The sequence below is a fragment of the Petaurus breviceps genome, unplaced genomic scaffold (assembly GCF_028583685.1).
Source record: "Petaurus breviceps papuanus isolate PSGF00001 unplaced genomic scaffold, PetGlider_PUasm1.0 185, whole genome shotgun sequence".
Lineage (NCBI taxonomy): Eukaryota > Metazoa > Chordata > Mammalia > Diprotodontia > Petauridae > Petaurus > Petaurus breviceps.
Window position 1 is genome coordinate 15,096,665 of NW_027185797.1, and position 16,010 is coordinate 15,112,674.

Here is a 16,010-nt window from a genome sequence, read left to right on the forward strand (position 1 = left end):
CTTTCAAGGGTTTGAAAATTACATCAGTTAATTCAAAATATACTACATTTTTAATAAAACCCAGCAAGTTATTTAAAAGGCAAAAGTGAACAAAACAAAGGGAGATGGAACAGGGAGATGTGCGTATCACCATTGGCACAAGAATGTATTGTAGAAAGTCAACAAAGTCGACATAGGAGACTTGTATTCTTACACACACTCTCTAGATACTGGTCTTTGCTAATGACATTGTACTGATTGCAAAGAACAGTATCTTTGAGATCCACAGTACCTTAAAAGATATCAATTTAGCCTTCCACATAGCAAAAACAAAAGAGGATGAAAAAGGTGACTACTTCAGATTATGGACAGGGGACTCGTTGGTTTAACCAATTAATACAAATTACCTTGGACTGAGGCAGTAGATGAACAATGAATGGGGATGGGAATTGCATATAGAAATAGGGGATTGGATCACATTTGGAAAATGGCACAGTTGGTCCCAAGATGCTCACTATCACAAAAATATAGTTTTTTGAAATAATAATAATAGTAACTCAGATTTATTATAATTGTTATAATATTCATATATTATATTAAGGTTTGCCATGTAATCTACAAATATTATCTCATTTGATCCTCATGATAACCATGAGAGGTAGGTGCTATTATGAGCCCCCACTTTAACACTGAGGAAACTGAGGCAGGAAAAGGTAATATAATTTGCCCAGGGTTCCACAGTTAGTAAAAGTCTGACACTTGAGTAATTCTCCTACTGTGCCCCCAGCTACCTATGAGACCTGTAGTGATCCAAAAGAGATCAGGGGCACAGAATACCAATACAATATCCCACTGTTTTTATCCTTTGCAAAAGCTTGCAATATCAGAAAAACAAAGTATATGGAAGATTTGGCTACTCCAGATTATGGATAAGCATTTTTTGGGCAACTCATGTACTTACTCAATTAGCACAAATTATCTTGTACATATAGATGTTGTAGCAAATGCCATAAATGAGATTTGAATCCTGGTTCCTTGGCCCCATCATTGAAAGTCTTTAGTGTGCTAGGTGTATCTTCTGTGGAGCATTTCTAGGAAGATATGGTCAAGAATTTCACATGATGGAAAACCATGGATGATCTGTAGCACAGGCTATGTTGAAATGCTTAAGGGCTAGGGATCCATACCTATCATTTCATCATCATCATTTATTTGATGTATATTTTATTTTGCCTCCTAGGTTAGGAAAGTCTCTCTACCCATGCAACTAGAAGTAAGTATTGTACCACCTAAAGTCTTAGAATTGACAAAGACACAGAGAGATAAAACAACCCAGCCAATAGTGTTAGAGACAGGAATTGAACCCAGAAAAGGGAACCAAGAAAGCAGTTTAGAAGAGAATATTGTTTTCTTCTTGAGTCCAGAACTGAACATTATTTACCTTCTTATATTTTAGTCAAGTTCCTATCATTTTTTAAACCTCCACCCAAATCCAACTTCAATGCCTCATAGTGGCATTATGGAGGTGAACATAGGTCCTAGGTCATGCCAGAGAAGCACAGATCCTACCAGGCCCTACCAAGTGCAGAACACTTTGAGACAACTACAGTGTTGGGCTTTATTTCTGCTGTCTGAGGAGCAAATTACAAAGTAAAATGAGACTGGCTGAACTTTTTTGGACACAGCAACTCACCAAGTTCCGTCTAGTGAGGCATGGAGAAGTTATAGATGCAAGATCTACACTGATGAAATCTCTGCTGCTTAAAGAATTAGAGTACAGCTCATTAAAAAGAAATGCCCAATTGTCCTTATTTAAAACATACTGATTTAAGGACTATGCAGCCACACTATCATATCATGGACATACTCAGGGGTGCATAAAATTAAAAATATGACAAAGTAATGACTTTGGGGGTTCCTAGAAATACCTGTGGCAGTTATAGCTCTGTTTTTAAATTTGTGGTACAGCTGATTTTGAGATTCCATCCTACCTCCAGGGCACAGAATACCAATACAATATCCCACTGTTTTTATCCTTTGCAAAAGCTTGCAATTTGGCTCCATTAAGAATTCTCATGTAAGAGTGCTCATGTAATATGCCACTATGAATACTGCTACAAGCTTTAAATTATTTATTTTGGTAACATTTCACAATTAGGCTCCTGGGAAGTAAGTCAAAATAACCACCGTATACTGATTAGTGTCATGGAAAAAGCAGTAGATTTGGAATTCGAGGACCTGGGTTCAAATATTGGCTGATATTTCCTACCCATGTTACTGTGGGGATGTCACTTGGTCTTTCTGGGTTTCCACTCCTTCATCTGTAAAATGGGATGGGAGTTTGACTACATAACTTCTGAAGGCTCCTCCAGCTTGAATTCTGTAAGCCATTGTTTTTTTTTTAAAATAAGGTAAGCTGAAGCAAAATGATGCCTAAGAATAACTTACCCCACAATGAGTTCATTGGAGTATATCTGCTTTAAAATTCCTCTTCTTGAATTTAGCATAAGACACACTATCTGTACATCCCCCCCCACAAGGTGTGCTTGTGAGATCAATCACAAAAAACCACATACCAAGACTGATTTAAGGATGATTGGGAGACTCTAATGCCTTAAAACATGAAAATGACTGACAGAGGAAGTAGGAACATGGCTAAGTAAATCTAATAAGAGGATAAACAAATTCTTGGAACAGTAAGTTAGTAGCAAATATTCTCATTGGACAAAAGTGCTCCCACACCATTCTAGCCCAGGTAATTCCCTTCCAATGTAATTCTACAGCATAGATCATGCCATCAACTAAAGGAAAGCTACTTTGAGACCACCTTTACAACCAGGATTTTCATGATCATTTTGGATGTCAAAATCTGCATTGAGGTAAATCATATAGCCGTTTCTACAGTGGAATAAGGCAGTACTTCTTCCCTCTCCCCTCCCTCACAAAAAGGAAAAAAAAAACAGTGCTTTGTTGAGAAGTCCTTTGTTGAGGAAGCATATAGTGAGAAGAAAAGAGATGTAGTCTTTGGTATCTCTTAAAAAGATATGCTAAGTAAAAAAGGATTTAATTTTAAATGACTATGGTATAAAAACAAAAGGCAATAGTAAAACATAAAAATAAAGAAAGGATTTAGGAAGATCATTCAGGGCTAGAGAGTTCACAGTAAGAAACCAAGAGAGTACCCACTTATGTAATTTAGAATTATATTCTCAAAATGCAAGGGAAACTTAGAAATCACAGAGTATAATCAAATCAAATATAACAAGTTGAGATCATATGTTGTTGTTTTTAATTTCTTATCCTTATGATGTCAGGAGTTAGAGAGGAAGGATAGTCTACATACACATTGGGTGGACCCCTGATGGTGAATTTATGGGAGGATGTGGTTAAGAGTCACATAGGATTGGCAAGGATAGCTGAAACAATCTGCATCATTGGAAGCACCCCACAATCAGTGAGAGCATAGAGTCATTAAAGAATTAATGTTCAAATGAAAATATTAACCAAGTGCACATAGATATTTGTTGAAATCAAGAAAGAAAAAGAGACTTTAACAAGAAGCATAAGTAGCATCAGGGAAAAAAAATACAAGCTCTAGTTTTGAAGGTGAGAGGATTCTTACTTATAAACATGGAACTCATTTTCAACAGTCTCTGAAATGGATCTTTCCATTTAAGTGGCATTCTCCAAAGAATTATTTTGCTATTTTTAAAATATACATACATATAATTTTTCTACACTAAAAAAAAGAGAATAGTTATAATATGACAACTAAAAAACAACCAGTCAAAAACATTTATTAAGGTGTCTATATATGATCTATCAGGCTAGACATTGTGTAGACAGACAAAAATATATTAGTCCTTGCTCTCAAGGAGCTTAAAACATTTATTAAGGTGTCTATATATGATCTATCAGGCTAGACATTGGGTAGACAGACAAAAATATATTAGTCCTTGCTCTCAAGGAGCTTACATTTTATATGGGAAAAAAATGGAAAGGATGAATAACTTCCCAAATGCCCTGTCCTAACTTTAGGCCTAAAGAACCCATGTTTCTGACATCATCATTAAAGAACTCTACGCAATAGAGATGAAGAGCTTCCTGGTGTCTCTATGCATCCATCCCCATCTCCATGGCTGCCTACTACTGTCCCACCCTCCCTTCCCCTGGCAGAACCACCATGTAAAGGAAAGAGACCCAAATCTTGGGAAACTTTTTCCATTTTCAAGGACCATAATAGTATCATGTACACTGATACCAATTGAGGTAGATGGGAATAGCTGTGGTTGCATGGTTGGCCTATTTAGAATGCAAATGAAAGTACCCAAATCGCTGCAATCTACACTCCAGATGTTCCTATTATTCACTCTGACTTTTTTTTCATTGCACTTCTTCCCTCGTACATGTCTCTGAATTTTCTTTCCTACTTAACCCTCCTTCCAGAGCCACCTACACTTTTCAGAAATTGTTTTACTTTATACATTTAAAGAGTCAGAACTCCACCCCACTCCCTGACTGTCCTCTGCCTAACACACTAAGGGAAGAAACTTTCATTTGCACACACTAAAAAGCCATTTGTATAGACAAGACTATCAAGAAGCCAAGAAGTTGCTTTTATAGTGTACTGTACAAGGAGAACATTTCCCCTTCAAAAAGAAACCTTTCATCATTTTTGTGTGCCCCGGACTCCATGGGCAGAGTCTTGTGAAGCCCATGGACCTCTTCTCAGAACAACATTTTTAAATGCACAAAACAAAATGTAGAGGATTATTGCAAAGGAAATCAAAGGGTAGTGAAGTTCAAGGTGTATTTTATCTCCCATCCAAGAACACAGCTCCTTTGAAATGTATCCATGTACCCTAGGTTAAGAACAGCTACCCTAAAGCTCTGAGGAGTATGGGCTATCATAATAATGCATAGATTCCACAGGCTAATTATTAGAGAGAATATTTGATAGAGGAATTGTTGGCCTTCTCTCTGACCTTTGCAAAATACTTAGCATCTTCCTGGAACTAAAGGGAAGAATTACACCCCATACTCTAGGCTCTTTTCCGAGGGCAGCTGGGGTGGCTTACTTTGAGCTCTTAGCAGCCAGGATATTTATACTACAGGCAGTGTGATATGTGTTTTTATCCCAGGTTCCCAAGCATCTGAAGGCCTGCTTGGGTGGCAGCCATTCTCTGACTAAAGAAACCCTTGCCTGCATGACATCTGCTCTCACCCCGCTGGGGCCATCCTTCCTTTGGAGGAGCGGCCATGCATGGGGCTGCTCCATTTGGATACGTACAGGCAAGTCACTGCCTCCCTAGACTTTATAACATTGAAGAGTTACTATTGTCCTGAAGCTTCATATCATTCTGCTTAGCCATGAGAGTTGGGCCAAAGCTCTCATTTGTTTTCAGAACCCAAAGCATTAGAGCAAGTAAATTATGTTTGGGTATAGATGATATTGTCATTAAACTTACTTGCATTTTACTAGGTGGCTTGAAAAATAAAAGATTTTTTTCTCCCTTTCAAAGTTGCCAAAGATTCATAATAACATACAAGAGTTGATTTAATATTTTACAAATTTGACCTATTATTTTGACCTTATATATTAACCTATTTGATTAACCTAATTAACCTAACATTTGCCCTATTTGACCTTACATATTAACATGTGTGATGTTCATGCTGTATGATAAAGTTTTCTACCGATGTCTCTTATAAATTTTTAGGTCCTTGTAACACGGGAAACAAGCAAAAAAAAATCCAAAATGTAATCAGGGAACAACACAATTTTTGAAGAATCATGCTCCCAGTAGCCTAAAGAGTAATAGAGGAAAAAGTATGGCATCCATATTGCCAGTGGTGGCTTGTGAGAGAAATAGCATAAAAAAAAGTATAAAGAAAATGGAAGGCTAAAGGGAGATTACAGATGGACTCCCCAGGTGCTGCATGGATGTCCACAGCATACTAAAAGTCCTGAAGGAAGGCCAGTAGCATGTGGGGTATATCCTCTATGGGGAATTTATGGGAAGATGTATTCAATAATCATCCAGGATGAGAAAGTATGGATCAGCAGCAATTTGCTCCATTGGAAGAACATCCATATTGATGAGATTACAGATCCATTAAAGAGCTGAAATATTAATGTTTACACAGAGATTCAGATTTGTTGTTATGAAATCTACTGGAGTGATCAAGAAACACAAACATGCAGAAGCGTAACGTTATGTGATTTGTGCTGTGTAAAATGCTAATGACATTTCAACATTCATGTTAGTGAGTCTTTCAGGATATTCAAAGTCCAAATGTACCTTGGAAGATTCGGTTTCCTGACCCAGAGCCCTCACCTATAAATGTGGAGAAATATATCCATGGCATACTGATAGTACACTAACTTCCCTCTGTCGTGCATGCACTTTGCCACACTGAAGAGAAAAATAAACGTAGGAAAACTAAAGGAAATCATAGGATGGGCAACAATTAGTCCAAAATATTTATATAAATTAAGAACTTCCCATGTACATAAGCTTCCCTGAAGTAAGTCTTTAGCTATTTACTGCTATTCCAAAGGGAAAGATGGAATCAGAAGAGTAGTTGGCTCCCCCCCCCCCTTTTTTTTTTGCTTTTTGCCTTTTGGAGGGCAGTTGGGGTTAAGCGACTTGTCCAAGGTCACACAGCTAGTGTGTGTGTGTGTGTGTGTGTGTGTGTGTGTGTGTTTTAAGTGTCTGAGGCCAGATCCAAACTCAGGTCCTCCTGACTGCAGGGTTGGTGCTCTATTCACTGCACCACCTAGTCGCCCCCACTAGGCTCCCTTTTCTTCTTCTTTTTCTCTTCTTTTTCTTTTCCTTTTCTTTTTTCCTCTTTTTCCTCCTTCCTCTTCTCCTCCTACTAATCAAATTAGACATTTGTAAATCACTTAGGAGTGTAAGCTCTTAATAAAGGCTTATTCTTTCATTATTCCCCCTTCTCCTCCTCCTCTTTTTCTTCTTTTTCTTTCTTCTTTTTCTTCCTCCTCCTCTTGTCCTTCCTCCTCTTCCTCTTCTCCTTTCTTTTCTTCTTTCTCTTCTTTTTTTTTCTTCTTGATACTCTTCTTCATCTTTATCAAAGATTAGCTTACAGAAATAGAAAGGTTATGTTATGCTGATGACAAAAGCCCAGGTCATTACTGCCACAAACTACTAAAAGTTTATCCATGAAAAGGCCAAACTTATCAATGGTTATACATGTTGCAAGGAAATGGTAGAGACTGCAACATCACCGCAGGCTGTAAAAATTTAGCACCTAACAAATACCTAGAAATGTATGACCAAGTGGTCATAATTATGCACTGGAATTTTGCTATCCTCCAAAAACTAACAGAAAACAAATGTAAATTCCAAATTGTCCTTGAAAATTTGATAATTAAACCATATTGAAACTATAGCATCAACACAGAAAAAACAGACCCTGAAACATAACCATTTAAGAACCACATTTAATGGATGATGCCATGGAGAATATTAAGACCGTCCAAACTACATGGAATGAAAAGCTCTCAACATATAGAGCCTCAACATAAGAAATCAAATTCATGTGGAAATAGGATAAAGTAGATGTCATTGTCATCATCCTATCAGCCAGTGAGTTGTGCCAAAGACATTTTTAGTGAACTTAGAGATGAGCTGATATTGCAAACTTTCATTCATTAGAAAAAACAATCATTTCATACATTTATGTAATAGCATGTAGAACACTAAAAAAAAAAAAAACCCAGTAGTGGAATAGAACATTTCTATCTCAACATAGGACAAGCAAACAAGAATAATTTGAGAAAGAGAGAATTTAGGGGCAGAAAACAAAATGAAATTGAATTTCAAATAATTAATTTTAAAGAAACAATAACAGTAATTTACTATAGTATCTGAACTTTCTTTACAGACTAAGGGATTTCTACAAGAAGGTAGAACTTTTCACCATACTTTGTTCTGTGTACAATTGGCCAGAGGATACTAAATTCTTTCAACAAATTCTTAATATAAAAGCTAAGTCACTGTGAAAAGTACTCATCAATTTGGCTACTTTGAGGAACTAACTGGTCTTTTTACTACTAGTGGTATCTTCTGTGTTACTTTAATTTGTCAATTAATTTGTGGATATTTCTGGATGAAAGAGAACAGCAGCTGATCTAAGGCTTGGCTTTTCAAGAGGTGGCCTCTCAAAATGCTTATAGCTATCATCTCATTTCCACCACACTGGGAGATGTCAGAGCACTAAAAGTGGTACAATCAAAATAGGAAGAGAAAAGAGGGAGAAAGTCACAGTCAAACCTCTTCCCAAAACAGATTATGTTAGTCTGAGTCTCTAAGTAATAATAAACTCAGGAAAACAAATTGGGGGAGGGAGGGTGGAGTCATTCTACTGACTTCATCAGCATTCCATGAAATCTAGGTTGTCTTTTGCTTCCCAGATGACTTTTTTTATATACAACATGCCGAAATAGATGTTATTTTTTTCTATAAAAGATATTGTCAAAAGATCTAAAAGATTTCATTTGGAATATACATTTCTCCAATATTCTAGTGAAGGGGAAACTAAGTGGTACAGTAGATAGGGCCCCACCTTGGAGTCAGGAAGCCGAGTTCAAATTGAATCCTAGACATGTGCTAGATGTGTGACCCTGGACACAACCCCTGTTGCCTCAAAAAAAAAAAATCTAGTGAAAATTATTCTCCTCCTAGAGACCGTGAAGGCATGCTTGTTGAGTTTCTGTGGTTTTTTCAGCATGCAGGGAAACTAAGTCTCCCCAGTGACACTCATTGGATCTTTGTCTTAAGATCAACTTTTTAGGGGCGGCCTGGTAGCACAGCGAGTAAGAGCACCGGCCCCAGTGTCGAGATGACCTGAGGATAGAATCCCGGGCTCAGACACTTAGCCCCCACCCAGAAACACCTGGCCGTGTAACCTTGAGCAAGTTACTTAACCCCGAGTGCTTAAAAAAAAAAAAAAGATCAACTTTTTATGCTCAGAGTCAGTAGGAGAGGGGAGTAACCCTAGGCAAGATGTTAAAATAAAAATGCAAAGTCCTTTCAATATATGAGCAATTATAGGTGAGCCTCACAACAAGCCTGTGAGGAAGTGGTTCTCAGTATTATGATCCTACTGACAGTTTCGTGGACCATGAACTCTTGTTGTAGAGAGCGGACCAATCCTCAGTGCCCAGCGAGTTATGCCCAAGGGGAATTTGAGGAAGATTCCAAAAAGGTAGCAAAAGCCTCCCAGGACCAGGATGGCAGGAGGTGCCTCTTTGTCACACACATTCTCTACATGTGCATCTCATAAACATTTAGTCCAGACTTGAACCCATTCTTCCCCGGGACCTTGAGTGTGCAAGGAAAGGATGTGTCCCTGTTTGGGGGGAGGATACTTTAAAACAACTATTCTTATTATAAGAGCACTCACTACTCGAGACCCCATCTCCTCAGTTACTCCCCCCCCAAAAAAAGTTCACCCTTCTACATTAACATTTTCTCCATAACCTTCTTAAGTCTAGCCATTTGTAGTGATTGTAGTGATTTGTAATGTTTGATGACTTCCAAGGTACACAAGTTCCCACTGAACATATAGCCATCCAACACACCAGCTGCCTACAAAGCACTCCTGCTTCTTTCTACAGACTCCTATGGCCCCCATCACCCAGGGTAGCATGGTCATACACCTGATAAGCCACTTCTGCCTTTTACTAAACCTCTCCTGATCCCCGTCTATAGCTTTAACCTACTGAACTGTCCTGCTCTTTCCAATGCATAAATAGATTGTTATGTGTGTTTCAATATTTCTCTCCTCTGTGTCCGGATAGCGCTCTCTCTCTCTCTCTCTCTCTCTCTCTCTCTCTCTCTCTCTCTCTCTGTATAGCCTTGTACTTGTTTCTTTCTCCTGTTTCCACCAATAAAAAAGCAAAGAAGATGAGTGACCCCAAAGACCTTTAAACCATCCTCTTAAACAAAGGAGGATTGCAGGGACTTTCATGAGGTATGAAGCTGGAGAAGTATACAGACTGTTATATAATGTAGACCAAGCATGGTAGTATTTGCATGCCATTATGTGAACTGGCCCACTTTTTCCCTAAGCCCATTCAGATGGTGATATCTGTTTGCACTTTAAACCTAGCGGGGAAAAGTGAAATGAAAAGAGATTGGAGGCATATTGTTCTCATTCATTGACAGAAGGACTCTAGTTTAGAGCAAAGGTTCTTAACCTGGGGTGTACAGTTTTCCAGTGGCCCATGAACCAGAAAGGGAAGAAGTCTTTTCTCTACCTTCATTAACTTCTAACTGAAATTTAGCTGTCTAGCTTCATTTTTATGGACTTTACCTGTATCCACTGAGGCCAGATGAAATACATCATGGTCATTCATTTTATGGGTCAATGGCAAAATGAAGAAGCAGTATAGTATAGTAGAAACTGATTGTGGGCTAAAATCCCAGCCCTTTCACTTTCTAGCATGTGACCTTGGGCTAGTCACCAAGCAATATACAACCAAAGAAAAAACTCCAGAATGGGAGATGAGACCTGGGTTCAAGTCACAAGTTAGCTATATGACTTTGGGCAAGTCACTTTGTCTATTTGGGGAATAAAGTTCCATTCCATGTCTAAATTCTATGACTGTCATATTTGTATCCCCAGCACCTAGGACAGCAACTGTCACACAGTGGGTGCTTAATAAATATATTCATTAAGCAATTTATAATGGTACAAACAAAATTACTAAAAATATATACTTTTTGACCCAGAGATGCCACTACTAGGCTTATGCCCCAAGGACATCATTGATAAAAAAAAAAAAGGCCCCATATATATCAAAATATTTATAGCATTTTTTAAGATAGCAAAAAATAAGAAACAAAACAGATGCACATCAACTGGGGAATGGCTAAACAAATTATGATACATGAATGGAATCTAACTGCACTGTAAGAAATGATGGAGAGGCATAGAAAGATATATAAGAACTGATGCAGAGGGAGGTAGAGCCAAGGAAACTAAATACAAAATAGCCACAATAATGCAAATAGAAAGAACAATCACACAACAAATAATCAAACATAAATGTTGCGAAGTTTCAAAACAGCATGGCTGGAAAGAAGAATCAGGAGAAGAAGCCCCATTCTTTTGAAGAAATGGGAGATGCATGGGTGTGGTACATTGCACATATTTGCATTTTTTGACATTTTAGTCTTTTTAAAAATATTTGTTATATCTGATATATTGTTATGGGGGACATTGAAGGAAATTTTGTTAATATAAAGGGAAATGCAGTAATAAAAACTTTTAAAAATAGATTTTCAATGAAATTTCATGTATAATCATCTTTTTAAAATTATGCTGTTTCAGAAATGCTTGTTTTATTCCATAAATTAAAAAATAAATAAATAAAAATTTTAAAAAATCAATATGTTTACTGAGTGAGTGTGCCAACTCAAATTGACCAGGTTTATCTGAATTTTGTTGATTATTTACTTCAATTTGATTCCCAAGTGGTAATTTGGGCAATATACTCCAATACTTTCAGGCTCTGGAATTATATCAGTATGGGTATTTTCTCTAAAAAGGCAGGTGGCAATTCTTCTACACCTCCATAGACTGTATCATGAATTACTGTGGCCAAAATGTTCTTTGCCTTGGGAGACTGTCCAAATTTAGCTAGGCTGATTCTCAGACAACAAAACACACAATCTGTCACTGGACCTGTGCCCACAGCTTTTCTGACTTGATAGGATTTGTCAAAGCTTGCATTCCATTGGCATAACCTCCAAAAATCCCTGGTCATCTCCATGCCACAATGAAGCTTCAGAATACACCTTCAATGAAGTCAGGATAAGCTGAGTTATTGAGAGCTCTCATAGGCTATTAGACCTTGAGGAAACCTTAGAAGTCATGTACTTACTAGACTTCATGTTACAGAAGCCTACAAAGGTTAAAAGTCCCAAAGTAAGACAACGGCAGAACTCCACTGAGAACTCGTATCTCCTGCATGTTAGCCTACTGCTTTCACCTTTACATTGTTACCCTCTCTTCCACTCACTGTCATTAATGTATTTGTTCTAAAAAGGCACAAAGAATCAAGAGTACATGAAAACCTTTTCCAGATTGGGGTATCCAGACTCCCTTCAAAAAACTAAAAGCAGAGGGCAGGGCATATGGAAATAAACTAGTGTACAGAATGTCCCTCCTTCTTTTACTGTTTTAGTAAAACCTATGGAATGTATGAAGTTTCTCTCCAAATGCCCTATTAAAAAAAAAGAAGTAAAGCCCCAAACCCAGAAATACTCAAAATGACAATGACTGGAGTTAATCTGCTGAAGCACAAAGAGCTAAAATGATTATCCCAGAGAGTGTGATCACAGCACTGACATCCTAGAGAAATCCATCCCTCTTTAGGAAGAAAATAAAATGCTTAAAATATGACACAGGCTTTCACCTGTTGAGAGACTCCTTCCAGTTAAATATATTTGGAAGCAGGCAGAGTGGAAGGAATTCACCAATTAAAAAGTGTCTGCTTTCAGGAGCAATTAGATTGTATACAAGAGTACAAAAGATGCCTCCTCCCAGTTCTGCTCTGTATAAAGCACCAAAGAAAAAATCTCTACAGTTCTTTTGAGACAAAAACTAGCAATTTCCTCAGCTGTTATTCAGTCTGACAGTAGCTTCTTACAGTTTTACAAAACTCTTAAGGGTAGTTAGGGTGGCTGGCCGAGCCAGAGGAAATAGGATAATTAATTACCTCAATGCTGGACTGAGTTCACAACACTCTTTTTAATGGTTCGACGGTCCCTTGAACCATGGAATCCCTTTACTGAAGGAAGAAAATAGGGTCAGATCTCAATTGTCAGATTAAATGGAAGGAATATTCATTCAACTAATATAGGGTAGGCTGGGGGAGGATTACGTTTAATGCTTGTTTCCCACAGAGCTTTTTAGACAGAGGGTGCTTAAAAAATGATTTTTTCATTGAACACTTACTGAATACATAGTTCTGTGCCAGGTGCTATTGGGGTTACACAATACAATCCATGATATTTTAAAGGAAACAATGTAAAAATGAGCTATGATTATTTAATTTTTTTTTTCATTTAAAAAAAGGTAGAGGACATTCAAAGTGGGGGGCAGGATGAGGAAGGGCCAAGAGATACCGCATTACAAAGTTCAATTAAAGGGCCTGAGGTTATTTGGCCTGAAGAGAGAGATTTATAGGGTGGAGGTAAGACATTTCTTTCTAAGAATGTGAAAAAGCTGTTATCAGTCAGTCAATCAATTAGCTAATGTTTATTAAACTTGTCTCTGTCTTAGGTACTGGAGAGTCAAAAAGTAAATCTAAAATCATCCCTGCCCTCTTGCATTCTGTCTTGTGGAAGAAATAGACTTTTGGGGCAGATCTAGAAGCAGTGGAGGTAGGGCAATTTTGGCTTCCTTCCATTAGAATGGCACAAAATTTAGAACAATAGCTCACATCTACTTAGCATTGTAAAGCTCTATAAACCACTGTACACATAGTCTACATTGGGTGGAAGCCCAGCAGTTTCCTCTTCTTGGTGGGGGGACATGAATGAGAGTGGCACAGGATTGGTAGGTATGGATGGGATGCTATGTGCATTAAGGAAGGGAAGTCTCAAACTGATGAGACTGCAGATGCCAAAAACAAAATAAGTAACAGTAGTACTAGTACTAATAATGGTATTTATGTAGTGGAAGGGGGGAGGATTTGCTAAAAGTTTTGTGTGTGTGTGATATATATTATTTCATTTGATCCCCACAATAACCTTGGGAGGTAGGTGCTTTTGTTTTACCCATTTTACAGATGAGGAAAGTGAGATTATTTGCCCAGCATCACACAGCAAATGCCTGAGGCAAGATGCAGATCCAGATTTTCTGGACTCCAACACTCTAGTCACCTGTAACAGAGGTACCTAGAGGAGCTGACCCAGTTTCCCAAATTGCCATTCTCAGTTCTTCCAGGTTTCTCCTTTATAACAGAGGAGCAAGAGCCTGAGCTCTACTGCTTCCTTATTTGGGAGGTTCCAACTTTTCATCCTCTTCCCACCCAGATAACCCAGTTTGTCATCTTTATGCTTTCTCTGGGGTAGGAGGTGAAGCAGGTAACAAAGTTGTTTGATTTAAAGTCTTCCCTGGTGGTTTGATCAGGACCCCAAAGCTCTGGCAGTTGGAGGTAGAATGGTCTATACCTGCTGTACTGAGAGGAGGAAGAGTCAGATGAGTCTCAACACTTTCTGATAGCTTCACTTTCCTACAAACCGCCCCGATAAGAAAGCTGGCTTTGTAACTTGGTTCAACCTTAACCACTTGGCAAGATCACTAATCACCAGGAAGCCATTCAGGTAAATTGGGAAGAGCTCAGAAACATGGCTGTTTTGTCTTAGTCTTGTACTGGTGTTCCTGCACATTCTTAGGTATCTAAACCTCCTCTGACATCCCAACCTTCACAGTCACTTAAGACAGAAATCCCACATCCTATGGAAACTCATCTCTGAAAATCTGAAGGAAGTTTAGAGACCATCAAATCTAACCTCTAGCCATGTCATAAATGAGAGCTCTGAGGTTCCAGGAGACCACAGAACCTCATAAGATCTCAGAATTAGATGAAACTGCAGAGATTGTCTAGTCCAGAGATGGGGAACCTGCAGCCTAGAGGCCACATGTGGCCTTCTGGGTCCCCAAGTACAGCCTTTTTTTTTTTAACTATATCCAAGTTTTACAGAATGTATCCTTGTATTAAGGGAATTTGTTCTGTGTTCTGTTTGGATTCAGTCAAAGGGCTGCACTCATTTTCTCTGTCTGTATTTTTAATCTGCTTGTGATTTTTGTTTGTATTTTCTCCGAAGTTCAGGGTACTGACTTTTCCCCCTGAACTAAGTAAATGATACATATGTTTGATTAAAAAAAAAGATTGTTAACCCTTTTAGAGTTGCTTTCCTTTAGAAAAGCAGATCAAAAAACCTGTGCTAGCAGCCATCCTGGGTATGCTAGGGTGCTTTCTATTACAGCTGGTCATCTGGTTTCTGCTTTAAGCAGAAGGACCTCACTCCCTACCAAGGCTCACTCCTACCACACTTTGGACAGCTCTAATCATTAGGAAGTTTTCCCTTAAACTAAACAGATGTCTACTTTTCTGTCACTCTAACCTGTCACTCATTCTGCCTTTTGGATCCCTGCAAAATAAATCTAATGTCTCTTTCACCTAAGAGTCCTAAAATTTTTAAAGACTCCACTTTCCACCCATCTGCTGACCCTTCAAAGTCTTCTCTTTTCCAGGCTAACCATTCACTCAGTCCTTATACAGATGGCATAGTGAATAGGGTACTGGGCTTGGAATCGGGAAGACTCATCTTCATTAGTTCAAATCCAGCCAGCTATGTGACTCTGAGCAAGTCCTTTAACCCCACTTGCCTCAGTCTCCTCATCTGTAAAATGAGCTGGAGAAGGAAATGTCAAACCACTTAAGTATCTCTGCCCATAAAACCCCAAATGGGGTCAGGAAGAGGCAGACAACTGAAATGACCCAACAATGGGGAGGCAGACAGGAGGATCCTGGCCATAGGGGAAATCAGCCAGAGGGAGTCCAAGGACCTGCCTTTCACGGCAGGGCCCTTAGCTTCTTATCCATCTAATGCATGTTCCTTCCCTCCCTGAATTCTGTGATTTAGCCACCAGGGCCTTGTCTCTTTCTCCCAAATGACATCACCTTTCTCATCTCTATGCCTTTGCACAAGCTTCAAATAAACCTCTTCAAGAAAAAAAAAAAGGAAAAACTTGTCTTACTAAACTCATTAGTCTTTCTTTTCCAACTTGCTCCAACTTGCTGTTGTCCTACCTTAAAGGTGATGCCTAGAACTACACACAGAACTCTAGGTGTGGTCTGACCAAGGCAGAGTATAACAGGCCAATAGCCTCCACCATTCAAGATACCATGAATTTGTTCAGCTTCCTCAGATCATTGGGGTGTGTGTGTGTGTGTGTGTGTGTGTGTGTGTGTGTGTGTGTGTGTG

The 16,010-nt window shown here is 38.6% G+C and overlaps 1 long non-coding RNA gene across 2 annotated transcripts in view; it reads right to left on the bottom strand.

The window, feature by feature from the left end:
* Positions 1-576: 576 nt before the first annotated feature.
* LOC138161463 (uncharacterized) overlaps positions 577-16,010 on the bottom strand; it is an 18,569-nt gene continuing 3,135 nt past the window's right edge. Inside the window, exons 3-4 of one of the 2 annotated variants that reach the window (XR_011168374.1) lie at positions 12,731-12,802; positions 577-1,070 (exon numbers count right to left, since the gene is read on the bottom strand). This is a non-coding gene — a long non-coding RNA (uncharacterized lncRNA). Of the gene's footprint in view, positions 1,071-6,857; positions 7,083-12,730; positions 12,803-16,010 lie in introns of those variants that run through there. The other variant, XR_011168375.1, reaches the window with a different exon arrangement.